The 6,883-nt window shown below is 41.2% G+C and overlaps 1 protein-coding gene across 2 annotated transcripts in view; it reads left to right on the top strand.

Moving 5' to 3' along the window:
• Nucleotides 1-332: 332 nt before the first annotated feature.
• The window catches only part of ncoa1 (nuclear receptor coactivator 1), a 49,195-nt gene continuing 42,644 nt past the window's right edge, over nucleotides 333-6,883 (top strand). The window contains exon 1 of one of the 2 annotated variants that reach the window (XM_085770689.1): nucleotides 333-433. The gene's annotated coding sequence lies outside the window, so the exon portion shown is untranslated. The remainder of the gene's footprint in view (nucleotides 434-6,883) is intronic. The other variant, XM_085770692.1, reaches the window with a different exon arrangement.

Here is a 6,883-nt window from a genome sequence, read left to right as displayed (position 1 = left end):
ACCCAAATATATGTTAAAGAGCCTTCAAAATGTGATATTTCCATATTATGTCCGCTTTAATGTTGTTATTGATGACGGTTTTGTTTCTGTATTGACGCTCTCCTTCTCCTCTCTCTTGCAGTCGGAGGCCAACGGGCTCCTCCCTGCACCTGGGATGGTGCCGTGTGACAGAGTGGCCGTGGAGCCATAACCCCCCCCACCCCCACCCCCCACCCCCCACCGCAGCTCCATCACCACCACCCTGACTCTGAAGCTGTTCGGCCACCACTGATCTCGCCTGCCTCACCCTCCCTCCCCCTCCCCCCCGTCCCTCCCACCGTCCCGCACCCGACACCTTCCTCTTCCTCCCTCTGTTTCTCTGAAGCTTTGCTCTGAGCCCAGGACAAGGCCACCACAGCCACCACATGACTCGCCCACTGGAGCCCTAGATCAAGTAAGTACAGCGCCGCCTGTCAGTCCAGAGTGCACGCTGCGGCACGTCTCAGCTTTAAAGGGATAGTTCAACATATCAACACCATAATCCCTATAGTTATAGCAGTAGGTTCATTACCTTTAATTATCGATGCATGTTGTTTTGAGATCAGCGGGGCAGAGACGGGAGCTGCTCAGTGAACACAATACATCGAACTCATCAAATACACAATCCAACAACTCCACAACGCTCTGGTGGACAAGTTGTGACCTGCACATTCACCACGCTATGAGATAATCATGTAACATTATGAGACAGAGTTGTTTTTTGTTGTATTTGTTAGGATCCCCATTAACCGCTAGTCTTCCTGGGGTCCACATTTAAGACCAGTACATTTAAACATTCATCTACAATCACAGCACTAAAAAGACAAGTCAACAAAAACTTACATTAAATCTGCACAATCGGATTGTCATCTACATCAAAGAAGAACGTATGTAAGATACTCCAATTTGCCTAGTTGTTTTCTAGGCAAATACAGCAGGAACTACATCCCAGACGCAGCTGCTGGGTGGAGGGATTTCAAAAGTGCAAGTAGTTCTGAGTATTTTACATGATTATCTCATAGCGTGGTGAATGTGCAGGTCACAACTTGTCCACCAGAGCGTTGTGGAGTTGTTGGATTGTGTATTTGATGAGTTTGATGAGGAACAAGGGACCCGTACCGTTCACCTCCATTGTGTTCACTGAGCAGCTCACGTCTCTGCCCCGCCGATCTCAAAACAACATGCACCGATAATTAAAGGTGATGAACCTACTGCTATGACTATAGGGATTATGGCGAGAGGAGGGTTTGCCAAAATGTTGAACTATCCCTTTAACCCCACAGGTGAATACAGTGCTGCAGCATCGATTCCCACTGAATACCATCACACATACTCTTCATCTCCATCTTCATTTATTTACATTATTGACTGGAAAGTGCATGTTTTATTTATTGTTTTAGTGTAAATTGAGCCTCTAACTAAAGCCTGAAGTCGTGCTTGTAGGAGAGAGGTCAGAGGTCAATATTCAATATTCAGACAAGTAGCAGGAGCTGGTTAACTTTGCTGTTGAACGAGCTGTGGACTTGGTGTTGTTGTGCACACGTGCGCGTACATGTGTGTTTGTGTGGCTGTAACTTAACAGTTGTTTCCATTAAATGTAATTTACTTTGTCAGTTGTGTTTTCAATCAGTCATCTAGTCTAGAAATGATGGTGAAAGGAGAAGTAAAGTTATTATCAGATCGATCGACTCTGGTTGCCAGTAGCGACCTCAGCACTGCAGTTGCATCCACGGTCTCTATTATCTTTTTTTCCCTTTGTTTTGTTTCATGTAAGTTTCCTCGTTTATTTTATTCATTTTGCCTTCATTCTTTTGCAAACATTTCCACAGAAACTAATCCAGCATGTGGGTCGTAAGAGCGATGCAGATAAATAAAGTAGAATTTAAAACAGAAGAAGGCAGTCTACAGAAAACAGTTGAAATGTTCTTTAAAGGCTGTAAACACATTTAATTTTATTATTTATCTTGAAGAACAGGTTAATGTTTTTTTTCTACAAGTGTGTTTATTAATTTCCAGAGAAAATTATCACACTTAAACAAATAATTCAGGTGCAAATCCACTATCACAGTAAGGCTCGTCTTCAGTAAGGTAAACATGACAGGGCACAGGGCAGTAGCATGCGATATTTTGCACAGTCCAAAACACGACAAGTCATCCTTAAGTGTCACCGCTGGTCCAAAAGTTATCTCAGTTATTCCGAAGAGAAAAGAACTTAAATAAAGCAAAACAAACAAACAAATATACTAAACACAAAGCAATACTCAGTTGTAGATGGTTGACATATAAGGAGAGCATGCCTCCAATGCTTTCCTCCCCATGAAGATCTCCCTTTACCCTTTTTCCAGACACCAACGCTCGGTTTGGTGGTGGATTTCCAAGATTTGATTATGGTATGTTTAGCTTGTAACATGCAAAAAGTAATTATGGATTTATTTGCCTTGCTTAGGCTATGATCAAACTTTAAATTTGAGTCATTTTCATGATCAAATCCCTGTGGAAACGAGGCTCTAGGTAAAAGAAAAAATCTTCCCTGTCTCTCTGTAGCCCGTCGTCGATTTCATTTTAAAGAGACCAGTTAGTTCAGGCTAAAATAATAGTTTAGAGAGAAGGACCAGAAAGATAATACCTCTCTTTCTCTCTCTCTCGGGGCCCGTTTTTTTTTTTTTTCTTGCATTAATCTCCTGTGCCGTGTGCTTTGAGAGACTTGTGGGGGCCCCAGACCCCGGCCGGCTGCACGGCTCTGAACATCCCAGCATGTCTAACTAGGCCTCCCATAGCGCTGCACGAGTTGAAATGAGGACACAACGCACACCCACACACACACTCACACTCCAAAATTACACCACCAGCGTTACACCGAGAACCCGCCGAGTTCAACAAACGATGAATATTCACGTGGAAATTGTCGGTCGTCTGCCAGAAGAGAAGAAGTGTTGGAGGTTGGGAAGAATGTAGGTGAGCGGCCGGTGACGCACACGGACGGATACACTGCTGTTGTATCAGCAGATAACGAAGCAGTTATAAACATAATAAGTCAGATTAGGATTTTAAATTCCTTTGTGTCCTCCGTGCTTTACAGTGCAGTTATTTACATTGAGGTCATGCAGGTTGTGTGGTTCGTCCCTATGCATCCAACACCAGGTCTCAGTTTTCTGCTCCCATTGTCACACGGAGGAGAAACGTGACCACAGGCGTCCGTCTGCACCGAGGCCAGACCGCGGCTTCACACACACATACGTACATATATGTATATATATATGTTCTATACAACGGGCGAGCGAGCGAGGAGTCGGGGTGGGCGAACCGTCTCCGTGGAATTGTGTGCGTTCCAAGGTTATGTCTCCCTCTTGGTAAACATCCTGGATCTGGGTCCACACAGATGGTGGGGGAACAATAGGCTGGGATTTACCAGTGGGACTCTTAAAGGACCACAACGGGGCCCAGAGTCGCTGGGATGTCGGAGGTTTTCTCTAAAGGGGAGCTGGAAAAATAACACGTTAATGCAAATTTCTTAAAACGGGAGCTCTGACACTTGATTAATATACAGTATCTTCTGTCATATCGACCTTTGATCCGACCCGTGGTGCGAGGAGTACGTCGAGGCTTTGTTAAAGACTATAAATAAAATATCTCTTTAGGTAGATTTTACACAAACAAAATGTGGTATTGATTTGTGATTAATAGTGGTTTAACTATGGACTCTCAGGTAGTTAATTATTCAAAATTCAAGATTGTGTATCAGACAAGCTGGGTACAATAGGAATTGTTGTGCAGAGTCAGACTGAGTTAAAAAGTTTAAAAATAATTATTAAAAGAATAAGTCAAGGCAAAAAATATAAAGAAAACATCAATAAATAACTTAGATAAATGGCGTTGAAGAATAAAACACAGATTAAGCTGGCAAAATCTATCATATACACACAAATTTAAATATGTATGCACGGTCAATTAAGTCCAAAAGTGATGCCTGTAGTGTAACAATTGTATTTATGACCTAATATTTTAGTTGACAGCTTAAATCTGAGGTCGGTATCTGTTGCTGAACCACCCATAACGGTCTTGTAATATTTATATATCAGTGCAGATAATCCAGACCGAACCTTTCCCACCGCTGCAGCTTCACATTAGAAACATGGATCAAGTTGACTTTTATTATGAAACAGTCACAGATCAGTTTTTAAATACCACAATGTAGCAGGAAACCAGATCACTGTTGCTAATTTCTTCATTAAAATGACTTTAGTTTGTTTTTTTCCTCTCAAAAACAACATTTGCTGTCACCTCCAGCTGCTACGTCTTCTCAAATCTTCCAGTTTGCCGCCCATGTTTACATTCCCACTGGTGTCCCCATGGTGTTTTCACATTTTCCTTGTGTGGAAATGATTTTTTTAGAGGCTTTACATTTATCTAGTTTTGGTAAAAGTCGTGTCTTGAGCTTGATTTGTCTCTTTTTTCAAAGCAAAACAACAAAAGGCAGTGAAAGGAAACACATGAGCAGCTTCATGTATGTGAATCTTTGCTGTTTTTTTTGCTGTTGTAAAATTCAATATATATAAAATGTCCTGGATTGTTGTTCAGTGAAAATAATTGACAATTCAAGATCACACCTTGGAAACAAATTGGATTTTCTAACTTTTCACAACACATTATCTTGTAACCATGACAGTAAGTCTTCAGGAATTTCATGTGCAGTGAAAGTTGTTGAAAGCACTTTTCACCTTTAGTCTGTTGCCTTGTTGTGGCCTGCAGACTTTTCCGGTCAGTCTGCTCCGACTGGATTCACTCCAAACAACCTCTCCGACTCTTTCTGAGTGAGTCAGGTGCAGAGCAAATAGAGAGCGACTGACACCAGGGGATAATAAGCTTTATTATCTAAAGTTATGAATGAGATGAATCAGGCGAAGGAGGCGACAGTCAACTTAAATTAAGCTCTTTCAAAGAACTTCTTAATGGATTTTTTTTAGTGATTATGAGACTTAGATTGGTTTTGCAATAGGTTTCTTTTGTTCTTTATGGAGCTGCAGCAAGCTGATAGATTAGTGCAGTTCAGCAGATAGACAGGAGCAGGTCATATCGATTCAGAAAAATGGCGTCATCACAAGGCAAAAGAAACTTCTCTCTTTGATGTGGTTTGTATGTAAAAGAGGAAAGAAAAACCCCAGATGTGTTAATCTTTTAAAACCGACACTGTAAAGTTGGAAACTCTCTCCAGTGTCCGTCGTCATGTGCAACGCGATTAACTGTTGTTGGGATGAATTATACATGCAGACAGAAGTTATTGTTTTGTTTTTTTGGGAGTAGAAAGCATCACTGCAGCGGCCTCTTCTAAAAAATTAAGCAAATTAAAAAGCTGCGTTTCCGCTTAAAACGAAGCTCGGTGTCCAGACTAGACAGATTTACTGAATTGATTTGATTCTGATTCACAAGGCCCCGATTCGATTCGATATTGATTCATTTAGAGATTTTTCAGTTTTGATACTAATTTGCTTGGTTATGACAGAGATTTTCACAAAACTAATGTTGCAAATTGTACAAAGATGAAACTCTGTAACCTGGTGGATGAATAAAAATATTCATGTTTACATTAGATTGACTGAAAAGCAGTTAGATTAATGCACATTTATTCAACATGAGTCAACGGTGCAACAGTGCAATTGCATACATTAAAAGATTGGTCTTAGGACTTTATGAATCGATATCGGATCTTCCAAATGGAGATCGATAGGAAGCCCTGGTCAAAACATGTCGCTGCATGTTTTTAAACGGAAGATGCTTTGCTTTTGTTGCGATTACTTGGTTGAAAAAGTTTGAGCTGGGTGACACAGTTAGGTGGACGGACGTTGGACGCCTAACCCTGTTTTTATTGGTCGGTTTGTTTACTAATTGAATTAGGAGCTGACCCTGACCCTGAACCTCAACCTGGACCTGACCTTCTGTGGAGGAAATCTGGTTCTGTCCTTTACAGCAGCACAGTGAATCTCCACTGTGGTGAAGCTGCACCCAGTGACAATAATAATAATAATAATAATAATAATGATATTAATAATAGTCATTATAATAATTCATACAAAGTCTCATATTTCCAGGCAGCACATGTGAGCGTGGTTGCAGGAGGTAGGGGTCGGGCGGTGGGTCGTCCTGTTTGACAAGAGGCTGTATGTATGTATACGTACGTTCTCTGGTCATGTCCTATATTCACGAGGGTGGGCCTTAGCAACAGTGACTGAGCAGCTTCTCATGGGCCGTACCAAGTCAGCGAAGCAGAGAGGGGTGGCCACGTTTCTGTGTGTGGTGTGTGTGTGTGTGTGTGCAGGAGCTCATGTAGAAAAATAAGAGTCGCTGCATTGTTTTTTTTTTGTTCTTTTGTTCCAATATCAAAGTCTTTCCATCCTCATTTAATCAGGAAGAAGTGTGGCAGTAAACAGAGATGAGGAGCAGTGAGCTGTGTCTTCTCTCTAAACTATATCATATTCAATAAACCATGAAGAGCAAAGATCCAGGTTGAGAAAGACATAGAGACTTAGATCAGTTTCCCATCAGTTTGTATTTGTATAAGTGTTGATTAAGCTACTCAACGAATCCCACATCTGTACATCACCTCTGCTGATGTGAAGCTGCTAAATTAGATTAACAGTCAAAGGTGAGCAGTCAAGTCAACTAGGACTATACAATCCTTACAATCCTTATCCTTATAAGTTTTGTTTTCAAAACTGCCTGTTGTTTTTGTCTGAGTGGTGGTTTAAAACCATATTTATTCAGTTTATGACACAAAACCTTCACATGAAGGAATCTGGAACCAGCACGTGTCTTATATTTGCTGAAGAAATTGAACTTCTAGTGTTATTGGATTCAATTTTCAGTGGAT

Source organism: Trachurus japonicus, chromosome 24 (genome assembly GCF_045865225.1).
Source record: "Trachurus japonicus isolate A0001 chromosome 24, Traja_1.0".
NCBI lineage: Eukaryota > Metazoa > Chordata > Actinopteri > Carangiformes > Carangidae > Trachurus > Trachurus japonicus.
The sequence above is the reverse complement of the archived record's forward strand: the minus strand, read 5'-3'. Positions and strand labels throughout refer to the sequence as shown.